Genomic DNA, 19,029 nt, shown 5'->3' on the forward strand with positions numbered 1-19,029 from the left:
ATAGATCTAATCAGAGGACGGCTGGTAGTAGCCCAAGATGGACATGATACATATGTTGATTTGACACGAAAGGACAAGGAATAGGAAGTAGGGGACCTAGTGCTGTTATAGGTATTCCCTCGGAAAGGATTGATGAGATTCGGAAAGAAAGGAAAGCTAAGTCCACAATGTGTCGGACCCTTGGATATATTAAGAAGTATTGGGAGGTTAGCATATGAGCTAGCCTTACCCCCGAACATGTAGCAAGTCATAACGTGTTTCACGTATCAATATTAAGGAAGTGTAATTCAGATTCCAGATAAATAGGGACATATGAGCGCATAGACATGCAACCCGACGTAACCTATATGGAGCAACCAGGAAGGGTTATAGAGTGAAAAGGAACAAGTGCTTAGGAGAAGGATTATCAAACTAGGCGGAGTTTGGTGGTAGGTTCACAATGTGGGAAAATTTACTTGAGAGTTAGAAAGTGTAATGCTAAGAGAGTATCCCTATTCATTTTCCATCTGATTCCGGGACGGAATCCTTTTAAGGAGAGGAGACTGTAATAACCCCAATTTTTGGAAATTTTTGAAACCCTTATGAATAGTGTTTTTGCTGAATGAGAAAACTTTTCATGCCACTCTATGTAGAGGTTCTTTTATGGATATTCTGAGATTTTATTAGTACTTTATATGGGATATAAGTGTATGTAAAGATCGTCAGAATCTAAATTCCGAACACTTTGATTTTTCCCAGAAATCCACTAGATACAAAAAGAATTGAGTATAAGGTAACATGATTAAAAGGATTTAAATTCAAGGATTATAAGAGAGGATCATAAAAGGAATATAATGTATTGAGAAAGGTTAAGGGAACCCAAGTAATAAGATCCCGGGTATGATCCCTCAAACGAGAAATGAGAACGAAAGTTAAGCGAACCGTATAACAGATCAGTGGTCATTAGGCAAACAATTAGGAAGTTAATCAAAGGGATTAGAGAGGATGATGTCACCCAACCAATGAGAAGAGGACAAGGAGGGGAGGATGACATCATGAGGATGACCTAAGCATGACATGGGAAGGAAGGAGATGTGGTTGAATTAGAACCACACAAAGTTCAAGGCTAAAAAGGTAATTAACTAAAACAAAAACAAAACCAAATCAACCAAGCCAAACAACTCATTTTCATCAAAACACAAAATCATTTCTCTCATTCCACCAAGAACTTGCTCTCGGCTTTTTACTATTCCAAAGAGAAGGAAATTCCAAACTCAAGATCAAGGCTTCCTAAATTGGTAAGATAATTCCCTAGTCATCCTTATGCAATGTTATGGCTATATAATGAGTTTAAGCCTTTAATTCTTTCTCAATCTTCTTCAAGAAATCAATGAAGAAGACAATGAATAGTGATTTCAAAGTTTTTAACTTGATTTTTTTTGTTTTCCTTTAAGATCCAAGCATCCCTAAGACTTCTCAAGGCTTCTTAAGGCTTCCTAGCTACTCCCACCACTTCAAGGAAGGTATACCATCTCCAAACCCTAGCTTTAATTTTTATATTAGGTTGATTATGGTTGTGAGGGTAAAGGGTAGCTTGAAACTTGTTTGTTTAAGAGTTTGGGTTGGAATGGTGGTGATTGATTTGTTGAAATCTTAAGATTTGGTTAAAGAATGTAGTATAGTTTAAATTCAAGTTTTAGGAATAAGTAAATGGATTATAATGAGTTGGTTTGGGGCTGTTGGAGTGTGTTTTGGATGGATGTTGGTTGTATGATTGATTTGGGGTTGATTGGTGGTTGTTTTGGAATGGTTTAAATTTGGGAAATCGCGTAAACATAGCCGCCATAATGCCCGATTTACCGTAGACTGTTTTTGTTCTTAACATCAGAACCCTTGAATTCACTGCTAGGTTATGACCATTGCCATGTTTAGATATTTCATGTTACGAGCTTCATTTTGATATGTGGTTCGTTTGATTCCGATGAACGGTTTAGGAGAAACGGACGTTTTAAGTAACGACGTTTCGCGAACGAACCCTTACCCCTCGCCTTACTGTGAAACATAGGTTAAAGACCTTAAAAGACTAATTGAAGTATGAAACATTTATGTAAGGTGTAATAGGCAGTTGGTAAGACACTTGCAAAAGAATCGCCTTAAAACTCGTAATGGTTAATTTATTAAAAATGGTGGAGCCGAGGGTACTCGAGTGACTTAAGAGAATCAGTAAGCGCAAAACGAGCGTTAGAGTCTGAGTTGGTTAGAGTATAGATTTACAAGTGACTTTGGTTTAATTCCAACTTACTTGTTGCTTATAGGTTACCAGACTCGTCTCGAGCCATTCGTAACCCCCAGTCGCTCAGGCAAGTTTTCTACCCGTTATACTGTTGTTGTGATGTATATATGTATATGCATTATCTTGTGATAGATGCATGTTGGTTAATTAGCAAATGTTGCGATATATTGGAGCATGCTGATATGGTATATATATGCATGCCTGTTTCGTATTCTTGCCATATATATCTGTTGGTTCAGTTGATAATAACTATGCTAGAGAATAGCAGTAATTTGCATATACCCTTAGTATAGGGACCCAAAGGTGAAAACGTTTTCTAAAACCGGGAGTCGAGGATCCCAAGTAGATTTTATATATATATATATATTTATATATATATATGGTTATAGTTTTCAAAACTATTAATCGAATAAGGTTTATTCGATAACTATATTTTATTATTGAATATTATTTCGAATATTCATCCGAGGACTTATGACTCCTTTATTTTATTATTGAATATTATTTCGAATATTCATCCGAGAACTTATGACTCCTTTATTTTATTATTGAATATTATTTCGAATATTCATCCGAGGACTTATGACTCCTTTATTTTATTATTGAATATTATTTCGAATATTCATTTGAGGATGTATGACTTCTTTATTTTATTTAATGAATATTATTTATAATATTCATTCGAGGTATTATGACTCCGCTTATTACTGAAATATATTCTTTATTTTATTAAAGAATAAGGTGTCAATAATCAAACTTATTTTCGATTATTCAAATAAAGATAGTACTTTCATATAAGTATATCTTTGGTTATTTAATATCCATTTCAAGTATAAGTTTTAAAACTTCTACTTCAATTATTTTTATAAAGATTATTCTTTATGGGAATATTATTTAAATAATAATATTCAGATATTTTCTAATATATCGGGACTGATTTATTTTAATAAATCAGCAGTACTCCAAACATTCTTAAAAATGTTTTCGAGTCTTCAAAATGATTTTTAAAGTTAGAGTGGATCCCAAAACTCATTTTTTTATATTTAAGATCTTCCTTTCAAAGGGTATTTAAATACTCGCTCAAAACCTGGGGGATCCAGCTCTGTGGTGCATTTTACATTCGCAACGTGGTTGCTGTTTTGAGAAAACAAATGAATTGATTACTTACCCAACGTTCGGGAAGTAAGCCCATCTAATTGAGTCGGCATAAGCGACAGGCCGGGGTACGGTCTATCAAAGTGTAAGTGGCTGGGTGGCAGTCCATCAACGCGTAAGAGGCCGGGTGGCGGTCCAGTACAAGGTCCTTATGTGGCCAGGGTGATGACCGGTGGGGGATTCATCCATCTACTAGTAGAAAAGGTTACTTATTGGTATCTTTGCCTGATCAGCAAGATATCAGGTTTATGCCAAAATTCTTTCCTTTCCAAATTTATTGGATATTGCAATTCTGTTCATACTTTACATGACAGAGGTTTTCAGGAAACGTATGTATATATATAGGTGTATATATATATCGGGACTTAATGAAGTATATCATAACTTCATTTCCTTCAAAATATTTCAAAGATTGAATCTATTCAAGTCTTATCTTGTAGTCTCATCAGTGTGATGAACTTTTGAAACTAATTATAACTTGAACGGTGGTAGTTCAAGTAGTATTTGGAAAAGATATAAGTATATTGGAGTATCTTGTAACTTCATCTTTTAAACTTATATCTAGTAAATGATTATCTTATGCATGACAAAGATTTTCAGAAAAACGTTGAGACAAGGTTAGATATATGAGATCACCTTGCAACGATATTTTTATACAGTTATACACTGGAACTCTGTGTGTATTATGCATGGAAGATGACTTCCCATATTTTGAAAAGTATATGTATATATACTGAATATTTTGCGACTTCATCGCATTAAGATATCAAACTTGGTTCATTTCTTTTGACCAAGACTTTCATGAGTACTATGAGAAGGCTCATATATTGTTAATCATTATACATATTATTTTGGTGGGCTTGCTGCTCACCCTTGCTTTCTTCTTTCATCACACAACAACAGATAGAAAAGATGAACAGGACCAAGCTCCCGATTCGCAAGCGATTAGGAAACGTTCCGCAGTTTCCTATAGGCGTTGATGTCGCTGTAGCTGAGGTAGGAACTACCAATAGGCTAGCTTTTCAAATTATGATGTACCAGACTTACGTATAATTATGAATTGTAATAATGGCAAAGAAATATAAATTTATTCAGAAACCTTTTTAAGGTGTATTAACATATAATTGTGGAATAAAATGACTCGTGATTATTTTTGGATATTCATCTCTGAGACTATAACTTGTGGTGTGTGTGTTTATTGTGGGGTCACAGTACAGAGTAGTTGATTGTGTATTAAGATTGGGTGTTATTAAGGGAAATGGAACTCGTGACAACCCGGATCCCCGACCCCGGATTTGGGGGTGTTACACATGTTGCTTATGCCGACTCAATAGATGGACATACTTCCCGAATGTTGGGTAAGTAATCAATTCATTTACCAAAACAGTAACCTCGTTGCAATATAAAATACACCACAGAGCCGGATCCCTCAGGTTTTGAGCGAGTGTTTAAATCCCCTTTAAAAAGGAAGATCTTAAATATAAAAATGAGTTTTGGGATTCGCTCTAACTTTTAAAAATCATTTTGAAGACTCGAAAACACTTTAAAGAGTGTTTGGAGTAATGCTGATTTAATAAAGTAAATCAGTCCCGATATATTAGAAAAATATCTGAATATTATCATTTAAATAATATTCACATTAGGATAATCCTTATAAAAATAATTGAAGTAAAAGTTTTAAAACTTATACTTGAAATGAATAATAAATAACCAAAGATATACTTATGCGAAAGTACTATCTTTATTTGAATAATCAAAAATAAGTTTGATTATCGAAACATTATTCTTTAATAAAATAAAGAATATTATTTAGTAAAAAATTGGAGTCATAAGTCCTCAAATGAATATTCAAATAATTATCAATAAGTAGAATAAACGGAGTCATAAGTCCTCGAATGAATATTCAAATAATATTCATTAAATAGAATGAACAGAGTCATAAGTCCTCGAATGGATATTCAACTAATATTCATTAAATAAATAAGCGGAGTCATAAGTCCTCGAATGAATATTCAAAGTAATATTCATTAAATAAATAAGCGGAGTCATAAGTCCTCGAATGAATATTCAAAGTAATATTAATTAAATAAAATAAAGCTATCGAATAAACCTTATTCGATTAATAGTTTTGAAACTATATCAATATATAAAAATATATATATATATATATAATATACTCGGGAACATCGACTCCCGGTTTTAGAAAATGTTCACCTTTGGGTCCCCTATCCTAAGGGTATACACAACTACTGCTTATCTCTAGCATAGGTATTATGCAACTTATAAGCATTAAAATCAACAGATAGATAACAAGATTACGAAACAGACATGCATATATATACCATCTCAGCATGCTTCAATATATCGCAAAATTTGCTAATTAACCAACATGCATCTATCACAAGATAATGCATATACATATATACATCACCACAACAGTATAACGGGTAGAAAACTTGCCTGAGTGCTCCCGGATAGACTTAAGCTTAGAGTGGGTCCGATAACCTATGAACAACAACATAAGTTGGAATTAAACCCCGGTCGCTTAAGAAACTAGACTTTAACCAATTGAACCCCAAACCTGTGGCGCCCTCCAAACCCGGGTCAGAAGTTTGGGGTCCACACACCTCATTTATAACCGGCTAATAACAATAATAAAGATAATGATATTATGCAGTGACCCTACTTACCAACCACCACGGACCGCAACAAGTTAAAGTATGCTCACAAGCCAAACACGCTATTATATTACAAACATTTAAATCCCAACTATTCCAAACTCAAAACTGAGTATTAAACATTATTACAAACTTTTACAGACTTAAATTATTCCAAAAGAAGCCTACAAGCTCAGCTTCATCAACCTTAATCCCTAGCTCTCGCGCTGGACTGGGGATCCTCGTTACCAACCTGTTCCTTCTTAACTGGAAAAGAACATAAACAACATCGCACAAATGAGCTAACTAGCTCAGCAAGTCACAATGACAAGACTGAGAATAATGATCATCAGGTGAAAATGGTTACGATATCAAGTGAACAATGAATTATGATTTAGAATTGGACATTATACTTATATTTTAAAAACCAAGGTTAGGCTGCTGATCAATCACGCACTAACCCCGAGCAAAGCACACAGCATTACTCTAACTACTGGAACCAAGGCGCACATTGGCCTAACTTGACCATTATATGGTCTAACCACGAATCTGGTCCACAATTTTATAAAAACAATCCAATTCTAATGTAATAACAGAATGAACAATAATAAACAATACCCAGAATCATTAATAACAATGAGTGCTTAACAATGAAAGGGTTTCAATCCTTGTACGGATCAATAAGGAAATTTTAAAGCTTAGATGCTGGGTAATGAAAGAATTGGATAACAAAGAAATCAATGTTTCAGGGTTTCAAAGATTTGGGCTTTCAAAGCATAAAATACAAAGATTTGAATATGTAGGCAATCTAGTTCTGTGTTTAATATTTAGTTTGTATGTATTTGTGGAGAAGTATCGTATACTTGAGGTTCGTGTTTGGGTGTACAACAATCAATGGTCTAGAAAGAATCAGGTTATGGCTCAAGATCAATAACTGGAATGAAGGTTTAGGGTTCAGTGCTTCAAAGCACTAGCAATATAAAACAGGCATAAAAATCACGACAATATCTCGAGAAAGTTCAGAACACTTGCCTGGTATTAGCTTACTATACTGCACTCACTTCCAATCTCAACCGTCTTACTCCTCAACTACCTGTTTCCCTTTCCTACGTCTTGCCTCTTCTGCTCATATATCATAAGCATCTATCAATAATCAACTCATACGATTTTATTCAACACATACTTCTATCTACCCTTCGTTTCACCCAAATCCAATTAATGGATTGAAAGTTATGCAATAAGCAAGTAAACACCAAATATATAGACCAATAGTCAATCAACAAGTCACGTATAACACATAATACATCACGTAATCAATGATATATCATTTATAAAAAAGTCTCGGATCATAAATAGGCTTTCTGGTATTTAAAATGATTTTTAAAATATTTTTCGGAATTAAAACGGGTCGTTGGATCAATTTCGGGGTAATAAACAGAGTTCGGTCGGCCAATTCTAGCTCCGAAACAATTTTATAATAATTATCGAGCCTTGGAAGTAATTTAAAATAACATTTTAAAGCTCGAAACTATTTTTCGGAATTTTTAAATCATTTTTAAATAATTAAATCTAATTAAATAATTAATAAAATCAATTAATAATTAATTAAATCAATTAATCAATTAATTTTCGAATTAATTGACCAATTAATCAATTAAAAATTAACTGAAATTAATTAACTAATTAATTCAGATTTATTTTTGAATTAAAAATAATTTTCGGAATTAAAATACAAATTTTTTTAGAATTTTCAGAAATTAAAAATGAATTTTTATAATAAAAATAAATAGGAAATATGATTTTTAAACATTTTTAAAACAGGAATCCTAAATTTGCAAAGTCTGGAAACCTCACGGACCAAACTGCATCGTTTTCAAAACTACAGGGGCCTGTTTGCAATTTTGCCAGCCCCACCGTCGACTCGTCGGAGTGTGGCCGGAGAATACAATTCCGGCCACCTCAGGCCACCAAACTGTCCAGATCACAACTACACTTCACCAGGAACATATTCATGCAAACAAATCATTCTAATCATTCCTGTTCTGGCCGGAAATTGGCCAAAAACATCGCCGGTTTCCGGCATACATCGTAAACCTTCAAAACACAACTCCCTTCGATTCACTAATCCTCTGTTAACGAGCTATATATCAATCGATTGCAAATTTCATAAGGAACACAACCCACTATAAATCAACAGCTAATAACCCCTGAATCAAAAACCCCCAAATTTCAATTAAGAACATTCATACGGGTTATAAACCCTAATTTTGAAATTCGAAAATTAAACCCGCTTTTGAGCATGTTATTGAACTCCAAATCAGACGTATGACATATGGAAATCATCAGGAAAACAAGCTCTATAACATGCAAGCATCAAATCATACAAACAATCATCCGAACAAAAATTCATATTTTTAATCAAAATAATTTGAAAATAAATAAATTTATATAAAATCAACCTTTGATTCTGCAGTAAAACAGGTTCTGGAATCTGATAGTACTCCTTGAGACCTTCAATTTGGTTACTCCAACTTTCCAAACGGATTTCACTAACACCTTGAATTTGTGGTTTGATTCTCAGAAGGGTTTATGAATATATGATTTTTCTCTGTAAAATTATATAATTATCTGTCTGCAAATGATTTTGATACAAAATAAAATACGGTAAAAGGCTATTTATAATTACGGAAAATTAGTATCCCGTTGGATCATTCCGGATATAAAACAGTACGTTTATTTATAAAAACTGATCCAAACGGTATCGGTTTTCGGGATAATTATCCAAATCAGTACAATTTGTACTGCGGTCTTGGTCTCAGCGCCTGGTTACACGTATTACGAAGTGATAATTGGGATAGTTTAATAAAAAGCTTCCGTTTATCGAAAATACGGGTTTCATTGATTTACCGAAACGAATATTGTATCAAAAATGTTGCGCCGGGACCCGCGCGGAACAAACCATACGCCGGATCGAAAAAGTTGAAACATGGAATATGCTCGGAATATTACAATTAGGGTAGGAAGGAGTTCTCGGAAGAGTTTCGGGTTCCAAAAACGTAAAAACGGGTGACGTCGATTGGTTCCCGTTTTTATAGAATAGATTTTAAATGCTCGGAAAAAGATTTTATACATTTCTTATGATTCTTATAAATTCATAAATCAACATAAAAATGATTAGGAAGATATGACAATTATCTATATTTTATTTTGGACATATAAAAATTAAAATACTCAATTAATATTATTTTTAAATATCCAACCACAGATAACACTTAACAATTAATTCACATAATAGATACTGAACACATATAGTATTTATTTATTAGCAAAAATAATTACACGGTATATTCCGGATATTACATCCTTCCCCCCTTAAAAGGATTATGTCCTCAGAATCTCCTAAGAAAACAAATGAGGGTACTTTTCTCTCATATCACTTTCTAACTCCCAGGTTGACTCTTCAACCTTTGGGTTTTTCCATAATACTCTTACTAACTTTACCACTTTATTTCTCAATACTTTTTCTCTTTCCTCTAGAATCTCTACCGGACTCTCTACGTATGACAAATCTGCCTGAAGCTCTATTGGCTCATATTCTATTACATGTCTGGAATCTGGATTGTACTTCTTAAGCATTGATACGTGAAAAACATTGTGAATGTGTTCCATGTGTGGTGGTAACGCCAATTCGTAAGCTACCTTGCCAACGCGCTTTAGGATTTCAAAAGGTCCGACATATCTTGGGCTTAGCTTTCCTTTCTTCCCAAACCTTGGAAGTCCTTTTCACGGTGATACTTTCAATAATACCAAGCTTCCTTCTTCAAATTCCATGTCATTCCTTGACTGGTCTGCATACTTCCTCTGACGATCTTGTGCGGCTATTAATCTCTTCTGGATAATGTCGACAACTTCCTTTGTCTGCGGCACCAGTTCAGGTCCAAGTATCTTGCATTCTCCTACTTCGTCCCAATGCACTGGAGATCTGCATTTGCATCCATAAAGTGCTTCATAGGGTGGCATTCCAATACTGGCGTGATAACTGTTGTTGTAAGCAAATTATACCAGAGGTAAATGTTTGTCCCAACTTCCTTTCAAATCAATAGCACAAACACGCAACATGTCCTTGATTGTTTGGATCGTTCTTTCACTTTGGCCATCCGACTGGAAATGATAGGCCGTACTCATATTCAGTCTTGTTCCCAAACATTCTTGAAAACTTTTCCAAAATCTTGAATTAAACCTTGGATCTCGATCAGATACGATAGACACTGGAACTCCATGACGAACTACAATTTCCTTCAGGTACATATGGACTAACTTGTCGAGCGAAAATCTTTCATTTATAGGAAGAAAATGAGCTGACTTGGTAAGTCTATCCACTATAACCCAAATGGCATCATGATTAGCCCTTGTCCTTGGTAATCGAACTATGAAATCCATGGTTGTTCCCACTTCCACTCTGGAATCTCCAATGGCTGTAACAATCCACTTGGTCTCCGATGCTCTGCTTTAACTCTCTGACAGGTATAACATTTCCTAACCCATTCCATAATTTCCCTCTTCATATCTGGCCACCAATAATTTTCCTTTAAATCCCTGTACATTTTGGTACTTCCTGGGTGGATGGAATATCTTGAACTATGTGCCTCTTGTAAAATTTCATTCTTTAACTCTGTCACCGGTGGAATCCAAATTCTAGATGAAAACCTCAGAATACCTTGATCATCCTTTTGCGTACATAATTCTTCACCTACCAAACGATTTAAATCTTGATCCATTACATCTTCCTGACATTTCTTTATTTTCTCCAATAACTCCGGTTGGAAAGTCATACTGTACACTTTCGCTTCCTCAGGCTAGCAAACTCTAATCTCCAATTCCAATTTCTGAAATTCCTTATATATATCTTCAGGTACTGATAACATATTCAACCTTTCCTTCCGACTCAATGCGTCTGCTACAATATACGCCTTACCGGGATGATAATTAATCGAGCAGTCGTAATCCTTGATCAATTCTAACCATCTCCTTTGCCTCATATTAAGTTCCTTCTGTGTGAATATGTACTTTAAGCTTTTGTGATCCGTGAAAATCTCGCACTTTTCTCCATACAGATAATGTCTCCAAATCTTCAAAGCGAAAACTATGGCTGCTAGTTCCAAATCATGAGTAGGATACTTTTGTTCATGTGGTTTCAATTGCCTTGATGCATACGTAATTACCTTGCCGTGCTGCATTAGAACACATCCTAATCCTTTGTAAGAAGCATCGCTATAAATTACGAAATTCCCTTGATCGTCTGGAAGTGTTAAAACAGGTGTCGTGATTAATCTTTATTTCAAGTCCTGAAAACTTTCTTCACACTTGTTGTTCCATATAAACTTTTCATTTTTCCGTGTAAGCTTTGTCAATGGTGTTGCAATTCTTGAGAAATTCTGGACGAATCGTCGATAATATCCTGCCAATCCTAAGAAACTTCTTACCTCAGTGGGTGTTTTGGGTCTTTCCCAATTCGTAATTGCCTCGATCTTTGCTGGGTCCACTTTGATCCCTTCATTACTAACCATGTGTCCTAAGAACTGAACTTCCTGTAGCCAAAACTCACACTTCGAGAATTTAGCATATAACTTCTTTTTCCTTAAAATCTCCAAAGCTGTCCTCAAATATTCCGCTTGATCCTCTTCCATCTTTAAATAAATTAAAATATCATCTATAAACACAATAATGAACTTGTCCAAATATTCCTTGAAAATTCTGTTCATCAGGTCCATAAACGCTGCCGGGGCATTAGTCAATCCAAAAGACATTACTAAAAATTCATAATGTCCATACCTCGTTCTGAAAGCTGTCTTTGGTATATCTTCTGGCTTGATCTTCAGTTGATGATTTCCCAATCTTAAATCAATTTTGGAAAAGTACTTGGCTCCCTTCAATTGGTCAAACAAATCGTCAATTCTAGGTAACGGACACTTGTTCTTGATTGTAAGCTTATTGAGCTCCCTGTAGTCGATACACAGTCTCATGCTTCCGTCTTTCTTCTTAACAAATAATACCGGTGCTCCCCACGGGGACACACTGGGTCTAATTACTCCTTTTTCTAACAGCTCTTGCAATTGCTTCGCTAGCTCTTTCATCTCAACGGGCGCCATTCTATACTGGGCCTTGGATACTAGTTTTGTTCCAGGTGCTAAGTCGATCGCAAATTCAATTTCTATATTTGGAGGAAGTCCTGGAAATTCGTTGGGAAACACGTCTGGAAATTCATTTACTACTGGAATATCTTCAAGTTTTGCTGGCTCCTGACTTCTGTCAATCACATATGCTACAAAATGCTCGCATCCTTACCGTAATAACTTCTTAGCTTGCATCATTGTTATGAACTTCTTTACTTGCTTCTGGCCCTTGAACGTTACTATCCTTTCGTCAGGCGTTTTCACCATTACCTTCTTATTTCGACAATCTATCTGGGCATCATGCTTAGATAACCAATCCATCCCTAATATAACATCAAACTCCCCTAACTTAAATGGTATCAAATCTATGCAAAACCTACTACCAGAAATCTCAATCTCACAATTCCCACAAACTTGATTAACAGATACACGTTCTTGATTTGCTAATTGCACAGTCTTTATTTTATTTAAACACTCAACTGGACAATTTAACTTACTAACAAAATCTTGTGAAACAAATGATCGGGTTGCTCCCGAATCTATTAACACTTTGGCACATAAAGAATTCACATTAAGCGTACCTGCCATGACATTTGTATCCTGGATAGCATCCTTCACTGACATGTCGAAAACTCTAGCCCTTGGGGTCTCATTCACTGTTGGGATAAATCCCATAATCCTCAATGCATTACTGACTAGGGCTGGTGTCTTGCAATCCCTGGCCATATGTCCTGGCTTTCCACATTTGAAGCACGTAAATCCAATGGCTGGAACCTTCACTGCTGGATTCCGAATAGGCTGATCCTTATTTGCTGGCTCTCTAGCTGGCTGATTTTGGCACTCCCTCGAATAGTGCCCTTTCTGATTACATTTAAAACATACCACATTCAACTTGTTACAAACTCCTCCATGCTTCTTTCCACAAACTTGACAATCTGGAAAAGTTAGTCTCAACTGATTTGGCTGATTCACATTAACTGGAGGGTTGCCCTGACCTCCATCTCCTGCATTCTGTTTCCTGAAATTAAAATTTCTCCCTGGATGAAACTTGCCTTTCTTAAAATTTGGAAACTTCCCTGGTTGTGACTGACCTTCATTCCCTTCAAATTTCCTTTTCTTGCTTTCCTTTTCCTTCTGAAATATCTCACTCTTTATCTCTGCGATCATAGCCTTTTGTACTACTCCTGCATAGGTGTCCAATTCAAAAATGGCTACCTTCCCTCTGATCCATGGTTTCAAACCTTGCTGGAATCTTTTAGCCTTCTTCCTGTCAGTATCCACATACGACGGTACATACCTTGACAATTCCTCAAACTTACCCTCATAATCTATTACCGACATGTTCCCTTGCTTTAATTCTAAAAGCTTCAGCTCCATTTGATCCTGAACAAACTGAGGAAAATACTTTTTTAAAAACAATTCCTTAAACCTCTCCCAAGTAATAACATCTGTACCTTCCAATGTCTTCACCATCTCCCTCCAATAGGTGGCCTCATTCTTCAGATAGTAACTTGCAAACTCAACCTTCTGTTCCTCCTTCACCTTCACTAAGGCAAATGCCTTCTCTATTTCCTTTAACCATACATTTGAAGGTTACCTGGGGATTGTCGGTATTTGTTGTTATTGTGCCAGGTGAACTGTTTGTTGGGCTAAGATTTGAAGAATCTGGGCTATTGCTGGGTCCATGGGTCCTCGGTTCACATTTGGGTTTGTATCATCTTGGTTGTTATTGTTGTTGGTTTCTTCATTCTGGGTGTTGGTGCGGGTATTTCTTCTAGGAGGCATTTTTCTGTAAAGAATCAAACAACTTATTTAGCTTTTGAATCAATCTTTTGCATAAAAGAACAATTTTGCAAAACAAAAATATCTCTTTTTTGAAAACAGTTGTAAGTAAGTAAATTACATGCTTCTTTACAGATTATAAACAATTATGGAAAACAGGGTACATGGTATCACAGGGTATAACTGGTGCAATAAATAAGGTAAAGTAAAACATGTGCGGTAAAGTAAATGACAATAATGGAAAGAAAAAGGTACTGATATATATAGATCAAAAGTTTTGGGTAGTACAAGCGTAAAGACGCTTCGGAAGTAAAAGCAAAAGGGTACAACAACCTACTCATTCGTTAGCATCGCTGGTCTATAAATACAACTCAAAAGTCTACTGATACACACTACACACTACTGTACATACTATATAACCATAACAACACTGCTCAGCATCTCCATCTCTGGATCTCTGACTCATGGCAAGTCTGGACCTCCAATCTCCTCTAGAACCCACTTAGCCCACTCCACTAGGAAATCAGGGGTGATGTCCTCATGTGTAGCCTCAGCAATCCTCACTACAGATGTCCTACGAAATGCCTGTAGCCTCTCTCTGAGTCGCCTCTCACCACTCCCAACCTCTCTGGTACGCATAATATGTAGTAACTCCTAGATCTGACCCTGAAGGAATCACTGCTCCATAAGGCAAGTCTCAAACTGATGATATAGGACAGGATATGAAGAGAACTGGAAAGGTACTCCTGTGACTGAATGACCAGTAAAGCCTGAATCAGCAGGTGGGGGTCCTCTAACAGGTGGCCTCATGCCTAGGGGTGGAATAGCCTGCAGTGGTACGGGTTACAACACTGGTGGAGGTAGAATAGCCAATTCTGGTGGAATAACAGGACATGGATCTGATGATGGTGATCCAACTGACGGCTCTGAGTGACCAGCTGATACAGGAATAAAAGAGTCGGCCATCGCTGCATTCTGAAATCATATCGCAATATAAGAGTTTCGAATGACAACGTGAATTATACTAATACCGGTGATACCATAATACTTAACCTCTCGAAGTTCTATCATTCTATTCCTTACTTCTAATCCTAACCCTCTACCCATTCCCGTCAACCTAGGCTTGTGTCAGTGACTTATAACCTGTAGCTCTGATACCAAACCTGTGGCGCCCTCCAAACCCGGGTCAGAAGTTTGGGGTCCACACACCTCATTTATAACCGGCTAATAACAATAATAAAGATAATGATATTATACAGTGACCCTACTTACCAACCACCACGGACCGCAACAGGTTAAAGTATGCACACAAGCCAAACACACTATTATATTACAAACGTTTAAATCCCAACTATTCCAAACTCAAAACTGAGTATTAAACATTATTACAAACTTTTACAGACTTAAATTATTCCAAAATAAGCCTACAAGCTCAGCTTCATCAACCTTAATCCCTAGCTCTCGCGCTAGACTGGGGATCCTCGTTACCAACCTGTTCCTTCTTAACTGGAAAAGAACATAAACAACATCGCACAAATGAGCTAACTAGCTCAGCAAGTCACAATGACAAGACTGAGAATAATGATCATCAGGTGAAAATGGTTACGATATCAAGTGAACAATGAATTATGATTTAGAATTGGACATTATACTTATATTTTAAAAACCAAGGTTAGGCGGCAGATCAGTCACGCACTAACCCCGAGCAAAGCACAAAGCATTGCTCTAACTACTGGATCCAAGGCGCACATTGGCCTAACTTGACCATTATATGGTCTAACCATGAATCTGGTCCACAATTTTATAAAAACAATCCAATTCTAACGTAATAACAGAATGAACAATAATAAACATTAACCAGAATCATTAATAACAATGAGTGCTTAACAATGAAAGGGTTTCAATCCTTGTACGGATCAATAAGGAAATTTTAAAGCTTAGATGCTGGGTAATGAAAGAATTGGATAACAAAGGAATCAATATTTCAGGGTTTCAAAGATTTGGGCTTTCAAAGCATAAAATACAAAGATTTGAATGTGTAGGCAATCTGGTTCAGTGTTTAATATTTAGTTTGTATGTATTTGTGGAGAAGTATCATATACTTGAGGTTCATGTTTTGGTATACAACAATCAATGGTCTAGAAAGAATCAGGTTACGGCTCAAGATCAATAACTGGAATTAAGGTTTAGGGTTCAGTGCTTCAAAGCACTAGCAATATAAAACAGGAATATCAATCACGACAATATCTCGAGAAAGTTCAGAACACTTGCCTGGTATTAGCTTACTATACTGCACTCGCTTCCAATCTCAACCGTCTTACTAGTCAACTACCTGTTTCCCTTTCCTACGTCTTGCCTCTTCTGCTCATATATCATAAGCATCTATCAATAATCAACTCATACGATTCTATTCAACACATACTTCTATCTACCCTTCGTTTCACCCAAATCCGATTAACGGAATGAAAGTTATGCAATAAGCAAGTAGACACCAAATATATAGACCAATAGTCAATCAACAAGTCACGTATAACACATAATACATCACGTAATCAATGATATATCATTTATAAAGAAGTCTCAGATCATAAATTGGCTTTCTGGTATTTAAAATGATTTTTAAAACATTTTTCGGAATTAAAACGGGTCGTTGGATCAATTTCAGGGTAATAAACAGAGTTCGGTTGGCCAATTCTAGCTCCGAAATAATTTTATAATAATTATCGAGCCTTGGAAGTAATTTAAAATAACATTTTAAAGCTCAAAACTATTTTTCAGAATTTTTAAATCACTTTTAAATAATTAAATCTAATTAAATAATTAATTAAAATCAATTAATAATTAATTAAATCAATTAATCAATTAATTTTTGAATTAATTGACCAATTAATCAATTAAAAATTAACTGAAATTAATTAACTAATTAATTCAGATTTATTTTTGAATAAAAAATAATTTTCGGAATTAAAATACTAATTTTTTTAGAATTTTCAGAAATTAAAAACGAATTTTTAAAATAAAAATAAATAGGAAATATGATTTTTAAACATTTTTAAAACAGGAATCCTAAATTTGCAAAGTCTGGAAACCTCAGGGACCAAACTGCATCGTTTTCAGCGAACATCGTAAACCTTCAAATCTATTACCTGTTCTGGCCGGAAATTGGCCAAGAACATCGTCGGTTTCCAGCGAACATCGTAAACCTTCAAAACACAACTCCCTTCGATTCACTAATCCTCTGTTAACGAGCTATATATCAATCGATTGCAAATTTCATAAGGAACACAACCCACTATAAATCAACAGCTAATAACCCCTGAATCAAAACCCCCCAAATTTCAATTAAGAACATTCATACGGGTTATAAACCCTAATTTTGAAATTCGAAAATTAAACTCGCTTTTGAGCATGTTATTGAACTCCAAATCAGACGTATGACATATGAAAATCATCAGGAAAACAAGCTCTATAACATGCAAGCATCAAATCATACAAACAATCATCCGAACAAAAAATCATATTTTTAATCAAAATAATTCGAAAATAAATAAATTTATATAAAATCAACCTTTGATTCTGCAGTAAAACAGGTTCTGGAATCTGATAGTACTCCTTGAAAACTTCAATTTGGTTACTCCAACTTTCCAAACGGATTTCACGAACACCTTGAATTTGTGGTTTGATTCTCAGAAGGGTTTATGAATATATGATTTTTCTCTATAAAATTATATAATTATCTGTCTACAAATGATTTTGATACGAAATAAAATACGGTAAAAGGCTATTTATAATTACGGAAAATTAGTATCCCGTTGGATCATTCCGGATATAAAACAGTACGTTTATTTATAAAAACTGATCCAAATGGTATCTGTTTTCGGGATAATTATCCAAATCAGTACAATTTGTACTGCGGTCTTGGTCTCAGCACCTGGTTACACGTATTACGAAGTGATAATTGGGATAGTTTAATAAAAAGCTCCCGTTTATCGAAAATACGGGTTTTATTGATTTACCGAAACGAATATTGTATCGAAAATATTGCGCCGGGACCCGCGCAGAACAAACCGTACGCCGGATGGAAAAAGTCGAAATATGGAATATGCTCGTAATATTACAATTAGGTTAGGAAGGAGTTCTCGGAAGAGTTTCGGGTTCCAAAAACGTAACAACGGGTGACGTCGATTGGTTCCCGTTTTTATAGAATAAATTTTAAATGCTCGGAAAAAGATTTTATACATTTCGTATGATTCTTATAAAATCATAAATCAACATAAAAATGATTAGGAAGATATGACAATTATCTATATTTTATTTTGTACATATAAAAATTAAAATACTCCATTAATATTATTTTTAAATATCCAACCACAGATAACACTTAACAATTAATTCACAGAATAGATACTGAACACACATAGTATTTATTTAGTAGCAAAAATAATTACACGATATATCCCGGATATTACAGTAATGGTTCGGTCGCGAAACGCCGTTACTTAAAACGGTCGTTTCTCCTAAACCGTACATCGGATTCAAACGAACCACATATCAAAACGAAGCTCGTAACATGAACTATCTAATCATGGCAATGGTCAAAACCTAGCAGTGAGTTCACGGGTCCTAATGTTAAGAACAAAAACAGGCTAGGGTAATCGGACATTACGACGACTATGTTTACGCGATTACCAATTTCGTACAACTCCAATTCAATTCACAAACAACCCACAATAATCACCATTCCACCATCATTCAACCACAATACAATATCATTCAACCATAACTCAATATCTCAACTTATTCATCTAAACCAAGTCAAAAATGTGGCCAAGAACTTTAAATCCAACAAGTATCACTCCTAACTCCAAAATCAACAAAACCACTTACTAAACAAAGCTCTAAACATGATTACACACCTATTACACTAACCCATCATCTAAACATTAGGAAATCTAAACAACAAAATTTAAGACTAAGATCATGAAGAGTT

This window comes from Apium graveolens, chromosome 11 (genome assembly GCF_009905375.1).
Source record: "Apium graveolens cultivar Ventura chromosome 11, ASM990537v1, whole genome shotgun sequence".
In the NCBI taxonomy this organism is placed as follows: domain Eukaryota; kingdom Viridiplantae; phylum Streptophyta; class Magnoliopsida; order Apiales; family Apiaceae; genus Apium; species Apium graveolens.